This window comes from Anas acuta, chromosome 1, assembly GCF_963932015.1.
Source record: "Anas acuta chromosome 1, bAnaAcu1.1, whole genome shotgun sequence".
In the NCBI taxonomy this organism is placed as follows: Eukaryota; Metazoa; Chordata; class Aves; order Anseriformes; family Anatidae; genus Anas; species Anas acuta.
Window position 1 is genome coordinate 3938104 of NC_088979.1, and position 17201 is coordinate 3955304.

The following is a 17201-nucleotide window of genomic DNA, read 5'->3' on the forward strand; positions in this document are numbered from 1 at the left end:
TGCCACAGTGCCACACAAGAAGGAACATGCAACATGGGTGCTTAGAGCCAGCAGGAGACCGAGAGCAATGCGACCTGCTTGCTTCCAGGGCTGAATAATTCCTCCTGGCTCCAGATCTGTCGGGGATCCTGAAGCAGGTTGGTGGTGGTGGGCTCAGGAGGAAGAGAGACGGCACTCACACGATCCCAAATCCTGGCACGTGACCAGGGGAACCACCCCAAAATACATGTGCAGAATTCAGTTGAGGACATCTGAAATCCTGTCATTGCTTCTGCTCCCAGCTGGCATGGAAACTATGCTTGGGCAGCTTCCAAAACCCACAGACTGCCCAGCCTGGGGCAGAAGAATTCCCCATGACAGCACTTTTTACGCCAGTACTTTCAGTTCCCTCCCAGCTTTGACTCCATCTACACACTGTTCATTTTTTTTTTTTTTTTTTACTACTAGTTTAAATACGGGGTGGAAGTGAGCTTCTTGCATGCTCATGACCTCAGCGTGGGGTTACAACTCCTTTAGGAGCTCCTAATTCCAACGTGGATGGAAACACATCTGTGTGAGCCCGGGTCATTAAATGAACCGGGAAAACAGGCTGCTGCGGGGAGATGTGGCAGTCACCTTGATTGGAAATCTCCAAGGGGAAGCCAGGCGTGGATCTCTCCGGGATGTCTTAGGAGAATGAATCAGACCTGCCAGGATGTGGGGAGAGGGGGGAGACGACCCACTGGGGCCTTTTTTTCCGAGCTGAACAGGCGAATGCTTTTACGAAATCACCAATCCCCCAGTGTCTCCTTGCGCAGCCCTATGCAGCCGGCAGAGGAAATTGGTAACTGTACCCAGCAAGCCTGTTTTTAATTAACAAATAATTATCTACAAATTGCTGTAATTATTGCCTTGGATTCCAGAGGATGGGGACGTTAGCGCGAGATGAGCACAGTTGCCTTGCAAGTGAAATATTTTCCCTGCCTTATCTCCAGCGCCCTGCTGCTGTGAGGTTTGGGGACTCGGCTGCGCGTTCCTTTGGAGAAAGTGATAAAACCGCTCGGGCTGCCTGCAAGGGGAAGCACGATGGGAAAACACCGAAGGGAGGGCAGGTTCTTGCATGCATCCTGTCGTCTGCCCTCATTCTGGAGTGGTTTGGGGGTTTCTGATTAAGACATAAACCCCTGGCAGAAGTGCCAGGAGGAAGGTGCTTGCACGCCGGTGAGCCAAGCACAGCCAGCATCCTGGGTGGTGATCTCTCCAAACCTGATGAAACCAAGTTTGGAAAAGGTGGGGTTGGGTTTGGGAGAGGTTGGTGTTAATTCAGATCAAGTGTGCAGCAGGGAGCTGCTCTGAGCCTTCAGCACGGTGGGATGTTGGGATGGAGAGGGCTCAGGACCACCCGTGACCTTCCAGACCATGTTTCAGAGGGAAGGTGGTACACACAGAGCCCTTCCACTGCTTTTCACAGAATCATTAAGGTTGGAAAACCTTCCAAGATCATCTGGTCCAACCCCTACCACCAATGTCACCCACTAAACCACGTCCCTAAACACCAGGCTCTGCTGCCAAACCTCATGGTGAGCGTCCACACCAAACCCTTCTGGTTACAGAGGAACCCCGTGGTAGCCTAAATACAACTCCTGTGCCAGCAGGCAGGGAAGTTCATAGGTTTAACCACCCACAGGAGGTGGAAAATCCCCCTGGTTTGCAGGGAAGGCATTGAAAGACCGTGATATGTCCCAGGTTGGATGGGCAACCTGTAGAACAGCCGCCCAAATTTCAGTCTTGCTTGGATTGCAGCACAACTGTTTTGTGCTGCAGCCTCTTCCAAGGCGATGTGCGTGCTGCAGACTCTCACGGAGGGATTTCGGTGTTTGTTTCTCATCCCTTTGTCTGTAGGAAAACCCTTCTTGGCCAAGACATGCTGTGGCTTCTTGCTGTGGAGGAGTGCAGAAGCCAAACGAAAGCAAGCTGGCCAGCCCTCAACCTCAGCTTGCTTTTACTGGCAGGACAACATGAGAGCCCTCCATCCTGCTCAGATATATCCTACGCATCCTGAAGATACAGAGGTGGAAGCTGATTTTCTGCTCCTTTCCAAGGTAGCAGGAGGAATTTGCTTGGAAGCACGAAGCTGTATCACTGGTGGTGTCCAACCTGGCCTCCAGCGTTGGCTGGTCTTGAGGAGCTTCGTGCTCTTCACACCCCTGGAGGTTGAGCTCCCAGCTGTGGACTTGTTGAGCATCCAAAATGCTCCTGCTTTTTTCGAGGCATGGCCGGGACTCAAATATGTTGCACCAGCAAGAAAATGCTTTGGCGTTAGGATTAAGAAGCGATTTCTAATGAATGGAAACTGTTTATGGACAAAGAAGCTGTCAGAAGAAATGATTGATTGCACTGAATATTTTATTTGCGAGCCTTAAAAGAAAGTCTCTGAAATATCCTTTGGCAGGTCTGTGAACCTAATGAAGTGATTCGCAGAGATACAGAGGGAACTGAGGGACTGCTACCAGCAGAACAGGACAGCATTGGTAGGTTTCCATACCCCCATCTGCAGCATGGCTCAAGAACACTGTGGGGGACTGGCAAAAAAAAGGCAAAATTCAGATTTGGTTGCTTCAGCCCTGCTAAGAAGAGGAAAAGTAACACATCCTAACCACTCTGTATCTTCATTACTTAAAGAGTAGGGGCTGTGGGGCTGAAACCAAACCCGAATTGTCTTTGAAATCGGATTATCTACTCAGCATCTTCTACTGCGCCCAGCATCACTGTGGGGCTTTATGCAACCAAACCTTAACACCTTTGGAGATCTCCCATGGGAAACCAGCATCTTTTTGTGCTGCTGGGCTATGCTGGTGAAACAGCTTGTCCTAAATCCCACAAGAGGCCAAGGACACGCGTGGGATTTGGACTCCAACCTCCTGATGGCTTGTTCTGTGCCTGCACCACCAGCTCTTGTTCTCCTCATGTTTCGTTTCCCTTCACCTCCTCCTGCCCACATAGTTTCTTCCACCCTCGACCTCTTGCTGCTGCCAACACTTTTTGTTTTTACCCAGTGTGTCACCCCAGGGGATGTGTCACCCCACAAAACACTGCAAAAACAGTGGTTTTAAACTAAAAGAGGGGAGGTTTAGATTCTCTAATCTAAATTTTGAGGTGGAAATTCTGGCAGTGAGGCACTGGAATGGGTTGCCCAGAGGGGTTTTGGATGTCTTGTCCCTGGAGGTGTTCAGGACCAGGTTGGATGAGGCTCTGGGCAACCTGGTCTAGTGGGTGGCATCCCTCCCCATGGCAGGGGGTTGGAACTGGATGGGCTTTGATGTCCCTTCCAACCCGAGCCATGCTGTGACTCTATAACACGGCGTCTGGAGAAATTCTGGCCTCTTCTCCAGGTGTCTGCATCGGGGATGTTCACACTCCCCTTGGAGCCGATGGGTCCAAATAGGCTCCCCTATGGAGCAAGACATCCCAGCCCGAAGCAGGCATCTAGAATAGCCCAAGTACACGCTCACTGGTGGCTGTGATGGCAATTTTGGGTGGAGAAACCTCGTTGGGCAGGACGTTGGCACCCATCTGAGATACTCCAGCCATGGGCAACGCTCGAAGAGCCAGAGCGATCCTACACGGCAGGGGAGGATGTACTAAAAAACGTCTGCTCTGGCATTTCTTTGGCAAGATTGTTTTATATATTTAATTATTTTTTTCGAGTACTTCTTCCCTTTTGTCACTAGGTGACAGCAGAGGTCTCAACAACATCACAGCGAGGACTGCTCTGAACCAGGGGCTGGTTCTGAACCAGGGGCTGGTTCAGCTTCTCTACCAGCTGGGACAGCCCGATGACTTCTAACACCTCTTTCTCTCTTTATTTCTCTGGAAAATTAAAAACAAATATATGATGTAAGTAAAAAAAAAAAAACACTACTTTTCTGTGGCACTGCCTGAATCTGGTTTGCCTGCATCATCACCTCCACCGTCCGCGTCATATTTTGAAGAATTTCTCTGATATTTACACAATGTATTTGCTCTAATTGGGAACTGGCACCTAAATTTGGGTACGAACGCTTTAGACAGGATGGATGGATGGATTTTTGTGCGTACAGTAATTCTTGATAGGCCAGATAGTAGATAAGGGGCAGAGCAGTGGATTTTTAAAATAAATTATTTAATTATAAATAATTCTGTTATCAGGAATGCCTTTACCAGGTGCAGGTAACAAGGAAGAAAAGGCGAGGGTTTCTGAAACATGAGTCAAATGGTTGATTTCTGTACTTGGGATGCTATAAAGGGGGATGAATCAGGCTGTGGTCTAGCAAGGAGCTCTGTAGGAGCACATGGACCTTGTCTGGTGATTAACTGGATCTGGTCTCTGATCTGTACAAAGGTATTCTGCAGGGAGGATATGATCTATGCTCTTAGGAGAGGCCAGGACACTTTAGGAAACATTGGGTGTGATTTATTCGTAGTTTCATAGGAGATTCTGGGGCCATATTTCACAAGGAGGATTTTCATTACAAAATTCTCCAGCCTAAATCCTCAACAGCAATCTCAGAGCCTGCAGCTCTTGGGCAGGGTCCAGGATTTTGTCCTTGTCAAAACCAGAGCAGAGGAGATACTGAGACTGTTTGAGTCTTCCAGATATTGCAGAACTGGAAAGCGTATTTCAAGCCCCTTGTCAGTGACCAGAAGAAGCTTCCACATTCTTTCTCGTGCAGAGATTGTGCTTGCTGCCTTTGTTTTCCCTGCAGTGTATTTTTTTACTCTCAAAGGCAGTGATAACCTCCAGACACCGGCAGTGCTTCGTCTCAGCCCCGTGCAGGCTCTCAGTCCTCGACCTTGTGCTCCTATTGACTTGGATCATGCAGGATCACGGGCCCAAAGAGCTGTTGTATTGTGTTGGGAAGGAAAACTAAACCAGCCAGCATTTCCATTTCTTATCCCTCCATCTCTGGCCCACAGCTGGGTGAAGGAGAAAGGATGATGTTGCTTCTTGGTGCCATACTTTAGCTGCTGATGGAGATGGAGGTTTCTAGGGAGTGATGCCTCTTAGTTCATTGCTGCCGTCTAAATATTAGGCAGTCAAGCTAAGCTGGCAGTATAGGAGCTATATATGACAAAATAGTTGGGTAGGTGACTCTCCAGAAAGGCTTTGTCCATCCCAAGGTGAATATCTGAAACTGGAATCAGGAGGAGTTGAGCCAAGCTTGTGTCTCAGCTGTCTGTGAAGTGACAGAGGTGTAACTTCAACTAAATCCTGATGCTCCCATGAGATGAATCCCATCCCTGGGAAGGAAGAGCTCAGAGACCTTTTGCTGTGTGCCCTGAGCAGCCCACTGCGTGTCTCTTTGAATCCCATGGAGAGGTTAGGGTAGAATTGGTTGGGACAGGTGGATTGAGCAAGCTCTAATTAGGTGGAATATCCAGAACACCCACACAGGTATCTCGTCCATACTGAAGTCACCAATTATGCTTTTTTCCCCGATGCCATGAGCTTCATCCTCAGATCCGGGAGCTGCCCAATACCTAGGAGATGTGGCTCAGGTGCTGGCTGATGGATCGCGGGGAAAGGTTGTGTCTGGGAGCTGACCCATCACCAGCAGAGGACCTGCAACGTCCCTGGACATGTCCCAGGCCATGAAGGATGAGAACCAGCTAGGATCTGCCCATCTGCTTCCCGTCCTATTTTAGAAACTGTGACTGAAGGTAAAATCCAGCCTGGAGGTGACAAGCATCTAGGTCACCCTGGCCATGTCCACAGCTGGCAGAGCAGGGAAGGGAGGGGAGAAGGGTGACGCTGGCTGATGAATGAGGGCTGAGAGCAGCCCTTTAGAGACACCGTCACAGCCTGAATGTCACAGATTAGCTACTGCTGATCTAAACAGTCACCTTGAAGTTCAAAGGATGACTCCTAAGCCTTGTTACTGCAGTTTGGGGACTAAAATAGGTCCTGAGAAGCCCGTACAACCTGAGTCTCAGGCAAAACAGCCTGCAGTTAGGCTGCTACGTGTCTGTGGTACCAATCGAGCTTTTAAATCTGGAAGCATCTGCCCCAGCAGTGATTTGATTTTATGCAATGCCTCTCATGCTACTGTATTGCTAAGCATGTCACTAAATCCTTGCACATCAAAGGAACAAAGTAAATCAAGCAAAACTGCATAAGCCACACTACAATTCAGTTTTGGCAAAAGGTGCTTAGGCAACTCTGGAGGCCGTGGCCCTATAGCTAGCAGCAAAACTCACAAAAAGCCCAGAAGCAGTGTGGTTTTTCCTCCACCACCAGGCAAATGGCCTTGCGGCTGCAAGGTTGGATTAGGAACTGGCCTGGAGTCAAGTGTCTCAGAGTCAGACCACAATTTTCCAAGTGGCTTCAAGCATTATACTTAATTTTTTTGTGCCTCCACTTTCTGGTCCATAATATTTTTTTCCATGTTCCATGGAGGAGATGAGGATTAAGGACATTCCTTGGAGACAGAAAAGCTTTGCAAGTGTTAAAGACTCAGCTTCACCCTTGGCTAGGCTTGCTTGGGTTCCTAGGAGTCAGCCATGCACGGCAGAATGTGACCGCAATGCTACTGCTAATTTTTAGTATTTATTTTTCATCCTTTTGCTGCTTTGTGGGTGTTGGTGGAGATGGGGAATGGTACTTCAGGAGCCCACCTCGCTCCCTGGGACCAGGTTCCAGCAGGAGAGCTGTCCCTTGTTGGCACACATGGAGACAGGAGTCCTTGGCTGTGCATTTGGGTCTGATGGGTGACACGTATGGACAAACTGCTTGAAAGTTGGGTAGAAGCCACCATGGGCCATGGAGGAGATGCTGCTGTGATGGCCACAATGGAGAAGATGCAGTCTAGCAAGTAAAGAATGATCTGCTCTTGGGGGTCACCATATTTCCCATCACAAAAGGAGGTAGGAGGAGGATTCTTTGGGAATATTTTCTTGCTCCCATTTGGAAATTTCCAGGTCAGAAATCCCTCCTGCCCACAGCACTTTATTCTGTACCTCCCTAGATTTCTGCTCTTCCTACCCAAGTCCTCTCCATCCTAAATCTATCTCAGAAACTAAATCCTCTACTCCAGATATTTCCAACACCCCTTGTCCCGTGCCAAACCTCCTTTTTACCATGAGACCACAATGATATGGACGTTGGTCCCACAATAAATGGATTAAAACCACCAATGTCATTTACTCTGGGTAAAGTCAAACCCAGCTACGGTGACTTTTGCTCATTCCTAGACTAGAGCACGTTGACATTTATGGACTGCCATCCCCACACGGAACATTACAGAGGCAGCAATTGCAATGCATCTCCCAGGGATCTTTTCCTCTAGAGGATCCAGATGCTTTCCAGGCGCTTGGTAACAGTACAAAATAGCCTGCTATTAGAATTCAAAAGCAAACAAAATAGCCCTTCCCTGCAGGCTTTCTTTCTATGAGGCATTTCTGATGAGAATCCAAAGTCTCTGCAGAGGCCTGGCATACAAAATTCAAATTACATAGCTCGCGTTCCCCTCTATAAGTAGCTGCTTGAAGCACAAAATCCCTCTGCAGTTCCCTCCAGAGACGAGAGGCAGCTCCCAGTGCTAAAACAACTCCTCTCAGCAGGCCTCAGGCTGAAGGCCTGCAAAGGTTGTGGCCCAGGCTCTCCCCAACCATTTTGGGGTCCTCCTGCCTCACAGAGGGCCAATCCCCCAACCATGGCAGCAAACCCAAAGCAGAACCTCTCACCTCCTTGCCCCCAGCCCCTGGAAACACCCCGGGGCTCCGTCCGTCCTCCCATTCCCATCTCCGGGGCCGTCCCGCTGACATCTGAAAGGGCACATCTGCGACTACCCCGTTCAGGGCTATTTTGTCCTGGGGTTAGGTTAAAAATGAGTCACGGTCATTTTGGCGAATTGCTCGCACAGCGGCGTTTTTCCACGCAGCGAGCCATTACGAGCCCATAGGTGGAGAAGGTAATTATGGCTGGTGCAAAGCTGTGCCTAATTTCCCAGGCTGTAAAGGGAAGACAATAGCTACCTTTCCTCCTGGAGGTGTGTGACGCTTTAATCATAAGGGGAGCTCTTTATATAGAGATTTTAAAGACACCACCACGTTTATATAGTCCCACCTTCTGCATAAAAAAGGAGCAAAGATCATCAGCCGTTAATGTCTGTGTCAAGTTTACAATTTTTCCTTGGGTTTATAGCACATCTCGTAGAAAGAAATTCACGTGACAAACCTGCATGGATGTGCGTCAAATTACAAACCCCATTTTCTGTGCTGACTTACACTCAGTTTTGTAATTTCCACCTATAAACTCAGCTTTGGAGTAAAATATGCCATTTGTGTTTTCTGTTGATTTTAGGCAAAATTCTACGGGTTCAGCCAGCCTGAGTCATCATTTCCTTTATGTTCCTGAACCAAATTTTGAAGGAAAAATATTTACTTTTTGAAGGAAAAAAATTTAACATGATTTACTTTGTGTTGTTCCCGAGGAAGATAAGATAATCTTTCTGCAACGACCTCATGAATGAGCATAATATTGAGTGGCATCTCTTTGTAGGGATGTATATGGACGGAAGAAAATCAAATTTATAGGCGATGCATGTCCACGCAGTTGTGAGTCCAGCTTAAAAGGCAATAAGAACAGACTTGGTGAAAGAGCTCTCTCTTGAACTGAAATTGTTTGCATGTGGAGGAAAACCTCACAATTTTGAGAAATCAGTTTAATCTGCCTGCCTCAGAGGAAGTTCAGATTTGTACTTTGGTGATGTGATAGGCAATACTATGTTGTCCTCCATCACAGGGTTTTGCTTTTATTTACACCAGAAAGAGCTAATTTGGCCTAAAGTTATTTTTCTTACTTTGCCCAATGTGAAAATCGCTGCCATGAATTTGAGGGCATGCCTAGCCTACATGGGATGAAGGGATGTAGGTTGACCTACCACGAGTAGGTTGCAGAGGATGTAGGGCTCTGAAAGAAGTTTATCCTTTAATGCATTCAAGACAGCTCATCTGAACACACAGATGTGGGCTGGCCTCTGAAATGCCGTGAGAGTCTGGCCCAAATCTTAAGCCTGCAGTTATTTGGTGAAGATGATTGACATGTAATGCTTTCCAAAAGTAAAATAATATGGTTAAAATTTTCATTCGTGACTTTTAAAATGAATTTATATATCTGTATATATTGCTTATTTGTCATTGTATTCTCTGAAGGGTGAAACTAGGAGCAGAGTAGGCTCAGTGGGGTGGGGGAGCAGAGTGCTGTGCCTGGGGGAAAGGCTGAGATGCCAGAGCTGTGCCTGAGCATCTGCCCCCAGGACCCAGGGCCAGTAGGAGCAGCTCTAATCCAGACAAAGGTTCTGTGAGGAGACTTAATTTGCAAGATTTCATTCTTGCATTTCCCTTCGGTGACCTTCCTGACATCACCAACACACTCCAAATCAACTCCGAGTTGCAGAGAAGCTACTGTATTCGTAGGCAGGTCATTTCCCAGGGAAGCCCTAGGAAATCGCTCTGTATTTCCATCTGAAATTTCTTTCTAGCATGGCTCTGGTGTCTAACCACCAGATGTCATTGCTCCTTTCTCCCAGGCACGAAAGCTGAACTGAGCAAATAGTCAAACAGAGGCACTCTGCTAACGCTAATCGCAAAGTACACACTCAGTAGCTGTTCGTGGTCCCCAGCTATTTTCCAGCGGTTATCAATTAGAGGACAAAATTACCTACAGGACATCCCGGGACTCATTACAGCAAGGTCTACACCTGGAAGAAAGAGGACGTGCTCCTTAGGGGGCCAGCACATGGTTATAAGTGGAGTAATAGAGCCAATAAGGCCACAGGAGCCAACAGCAAAAAGAGCTTTACGAGACAGCCAGAGGTTTTTATGGAGAAAAAAGGAATTCAGGGGTGTGGTGACAAATCAGAGAGGTGGGGCTGAGTGGTTTCTTGGTGAAACCAAAGAGGTAGAGGAGGAGGAAATAGCTTTTTTTCTTTAACACTTCCCTATGTGCCATCTGATCCCCAGGAGAAAATGTCAGAAATGCCTTGACATGTTCATGTCATGCCTTTGCTGTGTGTCTGGCCTGTGGGACATTCAATTTGCAGTAAAAAAAATCATCTTTTTGCTTTCTCCTCTGCTCATCAGCATCTTTAAGTGCTCCTCCTTTGGATCCAGCCCTCCCTTGTGTCTTAATGTCTTGAAAACAAAAACACGACACCGATTTTGAAAGGAATATCGAAAATCAAGAGCAGCGCTTTTGGCTTTCCATAAGGATCTAGAACGTTTGACCTATTTTCCTCCCGCTTGGCTACTGCTCTCCTTTTAATAAATCAAATAAAACTGTAGGAGCACTGCATTTCGTCTTGTCTGGACTGTTCTATTTAATCTCACGAGTGGGTGGAGGTAGGTGTGCACGGGGGAGAATGGCTCGGAAGCCTGAAAACATGAGCGATGGCTCTCTTAAGCTCTTCTGATTTCACAGAAAGTCGCCAGACAGGACTTTAATTAGGGCCTATCAAAACCAATCAGGGATAGGAAAAGGTTTGTTAAGTTGTTAGCTGCTGCTAAGCTTTCTGGAGTTTGTAGGGTTGTGGTTTTTTTTTTTTTTGGCGTTATGCACAAATTTATTCATCCTAACGATTTTACGGCCGGGCTCCCTTGCTTACAACACATCTCTCTGCATGAGAGACCTCTTCTATCATCTTTGCCGCTTGCTCAATTGGTAATTTTCCTGCTGGGGTGGGCAGGAGCACTCAGGCGTTGCCAGGGTGGAGATTGGATTTTCACTTTGCACTTTTTCTGGCGCTAAGAACATTTTGCTCACGTGCTGCAAATGCCATCATTGCCGTTTCATCTGCAAAGCGAGTTTGGAAATCAACAGTCCTCAATATTCACTTCATGGTGTGAAGCACAAGCACGATAAATAATCTCAATATATGGTCTGCTAGGGAAAAAAAAAGGGGAAAACGGTGCATTTTAAAAGGAAAATTAAAACTTTTTCTTTACCGGAGCTTAGTGGAAATGTGGTTCACATTATCTGCGGAATTCTCTGCTCCGTTTGATGGTTTTTAGAAATTTTGGTCAATAGGGAGGGATTCAAATATTGAAAGCTAAGATCAGCTTGAAGTGCTTTGCTGGATCAGAGCCTTCATTATCAAGGTACCGGTCACATGAGCTCTGACATCCGGGAATATTTCTTATTCGAAAAAACAAAACTTTAAGTAAAATTGTTAACTTTTGTGTCTAATGTAGCCGCCAAAAGAAAACACATGATAACTGCAGGCTGTAAAAACAGAGCGGGATCACTGAACACATCTGGAAATACTTCCAGTGCTGCACATTCAGCATTGAACCACTTGGTTCCTATGTAAACATAAGACAAGTAATTAATGTACAAGATTTAGGTCATGTGGATTGCCATCTTTTAACTACCGATTTGAAGAAGGGAGGGAAAAGAGATGGGGAAGTTACGCATTTCAAGGCCAATTTCAAGATTTCAAGGCTAGAAGGACCCTTAGATGTGGCTGGATGGATAACAGAGCAGTGAATCCCACCCAGTTACTCCTTTTTAAACCCCAAGCTTGGTGTTGACTGAAGCATATTTTCCTGAAAGAGACTTAATCTTGGTAGGAGAGGATCAAGTCATGACCTTGGAGAGCTTGCTTATTTAATGAGTTTTAAGAAAGCATGAAGATCATTTAAAGCTTTTCAAGTCCTTTTTTTAAAAAAAATATATATATATTAAAATGTATGACATTTTGATTTGCAATAAAGCATTTACAATGAGTCATGATTTTATCTGTAATTAATTTTATATTTAATTTTCATAGAATCATAGAATATCCCAAGTTGGAAGGGACCCATAAGGATCATCGAGCCCAACTCCTGGCATCACACAGGCCTACCCAAAAATTCAGAAATTTTGGAGGTGTTAATAAAAAGTAGCGGAGGTCTAAAGGATATCCAGACAAAAATGGTTGACTTAGAAAATTTTCCTGAAGAATCACTTTAAATGAGTTTGTATTCACTGGCTGTGCCTTGAAATCTTGCGTAGCTGGCTCAAGGTGAGAAATTAACTGCACTGTACAAGTGAAACTGCTTTGAATAGCTCTTCCTTGCACTAAGAGAGCTGCACAGAGACAAGAAAAGCACAGCATTAGGGAGAGCCTCATCTGATGGGCACCATTCTGGGTCAACAAGTCCTTTCTTTCTGACAGTGGTTGGGGAGTTTTTACGAAAACAACCTCAGAGCTCCTCACCATGTGTGTTTCCATCCTCAGCAGATCACCCCTGGGCATCGTGAAACCCATGTGAGACCACAGATGACATTATGGCATAGCATTTCCTCCCTCGTCTTGAAATGCTGAACATTTTGGCTCTTCTGGGATTGCTTCTGTGCTCAAACGATATCTCTGCTGCTCTGGTGGAAGCTACGTGAGATGCCTTCAGCTGGCTCACCAGGATGCTCATGGTCTACCTTGGCAGAAGAGAACTCCCTGGGTATTTAAGATAGGACAAATCCCTCTCTCTAATGCTTCTCTGCTTTCTATGGGAGGTGCCCAAGTAGCTAATTATGACCAGCTGTCTGATTTTCCAGTGGTTAAAGTTGCATAAGTGAAATCATACTCCTTATGGCTGACATTGCCTAGATAGATATGCCCTGTGGGTGCACCATAGCACAGATAATCTATCTGGGGTTAAAACCAAGACAAACTCAGCATGGGCAAAGCTACGTGGGCATTCCTGCCACACAAGCAACAAGTCCTCTATGAGTGAGGTTGTCCAGGACTGAATTAGCCAAGGAGAGTGGATGGATCTCCCAGCATTGTACTGCGTTGTCAGGAGAGATGGAAAAGCCTGGAAAAAGTCAGACTGCTGTAGTTTCTCCTCTTGCCTTCTTTCTTCTTTTCTTTTAGAGCCTAATGCAGAAAACTTGAAAATTTAGGGAAATAGAGACAAAACACTTTATGTGACATATAACCTTCAGAATGAGACCTGAAATTTTTTAGAGTAACTATTATGATATTACTGCTACTGCACTTCTACCTTTCACTAATAAATATTTCCAGCGATGTCAGTGCATATCAAAATGTACAACATTAATAATAAAGATTTCCACAAGTTTTAGACTTCTCTACCGATTCTTCAGTGCTTTGTTAACTACATTATACTGAACATCTGTGGTGTCATTTTTTTTCCCAAGCTTTCCTCCTGAATGATGATAATTTTCTTCTCCATTTGCATGACAACATTAGAGGATGTAACCTTTTTTTTTTTTTGTATTTAGGAAGTCAGCAATATTGATGCTTTTTATTTTCAAGTTTGTAATTTCCTTACCTATTTCAGCAGCATTTACAATGAGAAAACATATAGACATGCAATTTAGTATGCAGCACTATTGTATTTGCGTGGGGTGTTGTTAGCATTATTAGGAAGTAAAAAATTGAATTGAATCGTTCAATCAAAATTTTTATGTGATATATAATGATGAGTAACATAGTGTTTATACTATGAGAAATTAATAGGGATCAGTTTCAATAAGGTAGGCATTGTTGCAGATTTATTTATTTGAAATTCCAAGGGACTGTTTCAAGAATAAATGAATGGATGTTTGGAATTTATTTATTTATTTGCTCAATTTTCCTACTGCAGTGATGGGTTGAAAAAAAAAAAAGAACAGATATTTGCCACTGGGTGATGGAAAACATCAGCAATTAAGCATAAATTACAACAAAAAGGAAAAGGGGCATTACAGAAGGGACAAAAAGCAGTGATGGGAGGTGGGAGGATAGAAAGGGCTTGGTTCCCATTTCTGCAGACAGTTGCTTTACAAGACACAAGCAGCAGGAGACACTTCCATGGGTAGATCTCCTTCTGCAGCTGCAGAGGGCTTACCTTTAAGAGCGTAATTTCATGCTGCAGAAGGAAAAGATTTTCAAAGTAAAAACAAGGGATGGCTCAGGAGTGACAGCTCTGCTATGGCAAATCCAGCTGCGCACCAGTGTTCCCAGAAAAGGTATTTCCTATTGAAAGCTCTCCAGCACAGCCTCCTTCTGAAGTCTCCATCAGCTGGAGAGCAGAGCTTTTGTGGCCCCTCTTGCTCCATGTCTTGTACACGTCTCGAGGAGGTTTCTCAGGCTTGCATGGAGCAGTGCTGTTGCAGAAATGCGAAGCAGAAAATTGTAACCTGATGTACTCAGAAAAAGCAGCCCTAATTGTGCACACGCAGTGATAGGCTCTGAGCTGGCTGTCACCTCTCAGGGCTGAGATGGCAATAAAAAGTCCCCGAAAAAGCATCACCTCAATGCACAAGAGCTTTCCAAAAAGAGCATATTGAATCTTAGGAATTGTTAGCAAAAGAATACAGATCAAACCAGGAGATATCATCGTGCCATTGAACAAAACCCTCAGAAATACCATGTGCTGTTGCGCCTCCTTCGTCTCAAAAGAGATTTAATAGAACTGGAAAAGGTGAAGAGCAACAAGGATAATGACAGACGTGGCGTGGTTTCTGTATGAACGACTGAATAAGTAAGAAGGAGACGGGAGTCTGTAAAGTCACGAGCGACAAGGAGAAGCTAAATAGGGAATTTCTAATTGTGGTTTTCAGTACCAGAATTGTTACATCGGAATAATGGAAATATCTCATCATTTAAAATGCAATGAGAAGGAGCCAGGTTCCAAATGTGTACAAGGCTTTGTTTCTTTCCACATCAAGGAAGTGAATTTCCTGAGTGCTTGCTAGAAAACTCTGGCCCAAAAAGCTTGGAGACAAAAGCTTGGAGAAATAAAGATTTTCCAGCTAGACGTTAGGTCTGCCTTGATAAGGCTTTTTTTATGTGAATATTGAAATCTGGTGAAAACCTTTTATTTGTTTGGACTTAGTGGACTGGAACGTCGCTGTGCAAGGAATAGGATCTGGCACTGATGGCTTCAGATATGAAATTTTACAAATTGATTCATAAGTGACAGGCTGGAGCAAAACCCCAAATCTAAATACTTTATATCCATAGCACCAAAAGGACTGACTGATATCTATCCCATAATACAGATATTGCTTTTCCAGTTTCAGCTGTAGGATTTGAAGCAGGGAATCAACCAAGAAAACAGCTATTGACAGTAGATATGCTTCTGAGAGCATTCGATGAGGCTGTACGTGAAACTGATACATTCAATACATGCATATTTGATCAAAAAGAATTATCCAGTTTCGAAAACAAGGTGGAATAAATTTACACAGGCTGCAGCAAGGCATGAGACATTGCCAAAGGCCATGATGTTTGTGATTGTGCGCTGGCCAAGGAATTACACACCTAGCCCATCTTTGCAGTTCCAGCCTAAGCTTTATGTGATTGAAAACTGTCTTTGTGTGATTGAAATGTCTCAGAAAAATACAGGAAGGCTAAGTGGATGTACTTAGAGGATCCTAACGAAGAGCCTGAAGTGATCTTTCAGGCTAAAAAAAAAAGCAAAGTGGACATCAAAATGTATGAAGTCTTATGGATTTGGGAGCATCGCATGCAGCCCCAGACATCCCCACTGTCATGTGGTGCAGGCAGAAAAAAGACGAGCTGAGAAGTCAGCCGAAGGAGCTGAGGAGCCTGACGTGAAATTATGTCCAGGTCTGGTGGACACCAAAGCTGTAAGTCTGGAAAAATCAGGATTGTCACCAGCAGCAATGTTGATTAGTGCAAAGTTTAGAACCAGATTGGCTCCTTGGGATGAAACTACCATAAAAATAGTTCTCACCTGGCTGTACCAACATAAGCAGCTAATATTCTTAAGCCTGGGAGCCCCTTTGTCTAACTTTAGAAATGTAGGTGGAGATGTCAGCATCTCAAGTCACCAGTTTGGTCTTCAGTGGCAGCCAGCAGAGCGACAAAGAAAATATTCCTCTGAGCTATTGTAGGTACCTCGATGCATTGGACCTTCAGAGTGCTCCTCTCTGTCCAAAAGCATGCAGAAAGCCAGGTGGAAGACATATGTAGTGACAGATTTGCACTTTGGACCCCAAAATCAGGTGAGAGGAACCTGGGGGTTCATGTATAAGTTGGTACTGCAGCAGCTCAGATGATTGCAGAGGATTTTGGAGATACAAACTCCCAAGGAAGATTTGTGGAAGAATCAGAGTGCACTCGCAAGCTATTCTGAGTAAGAGGAATAGGGTTATGAAACCTGCCGAAATAGCCCTAAAAGTAAGGGAAAAAAAATGAGGACGTTGCTGAGCTGTAAAGGAATGAGCAGAGGGACTGAGATGGATGGGCCTCTTAGAAGAACAGCCAGCACACACGGTGCTTCTGGGAGCTCCTGGGAGACTTACTGAGTGCTGTTAAAACAGTTAAAGTGGAGTTGAATGTGTTTTTTTCTAAGTGCTGTAATACAAATTGCAATGTGAGCTAATTTGCTGTTGAAAAACAGAGCTGTGTTATGAGGATATTGACTGTTCCCAGAACAAGGAACAAGGTGATACTGGCCAAAAAGCAGCTGTGAGGTTTCTGGAGGCAGGTAAGTGCTTTACCCATCGCTTGTCTTTTCTACAGACAGCCTGTCACTGTGTTGCCTTTCTGATGGGACCCTGACTTGGTGCTTTGGTTCTTCCCCCATAGAAACTGCTGCCCAAAACTTTCTTTTTGGGCATCCCAGGCCTGTGTCAGAGCAGGGCATGGCGTGTGGCTTCCCTTCTTCTGGCTGCAATTCACCTAACCCAAATTTTGGTGTCTGGAGTGGAAGCATTTACATTTGAGCCAGCTGTTTTGGCTTCCCTTTACAGTCAGGAAAAAATATGCTGCCCTAGTGGTGTCCCCATGCATGTTTTGGTGACACAGCTTGATGCTGAGCTGCTGGGGCTCAGGAAGGTTTGTCCTTGAGCCAGACATAATGTGGGGGACAAAGCATGAGAATGGACAAGATCAGACCCACCAGACACAAATTACGACTTCTTGAAATAGGGTAAATACCTTTTCAAGTGAGAGAGGTCCTCTTCAATCCAGACAGGTTTGCTCAGTCGGATATCCACCATCTGTGGATCTTCCCTTATCTACAGCTGTAGGTGGTGGGATGCTCAGATGCTGTGTGCATTAAAAGGAGCGTGGCCAGCAGGTCAAGGGAGGTGATCCTCCCCCTCTACTCTGCCCTGGTCAGGCCTCACCTGGAGTCCTGTGTCCAGTTCTAGGTTCCCCAGTACAAAAAAGACAGGGATCTCCTGGAAAGAGTCCAGTGGAGGGCCACAAAGATGACATGGGGCC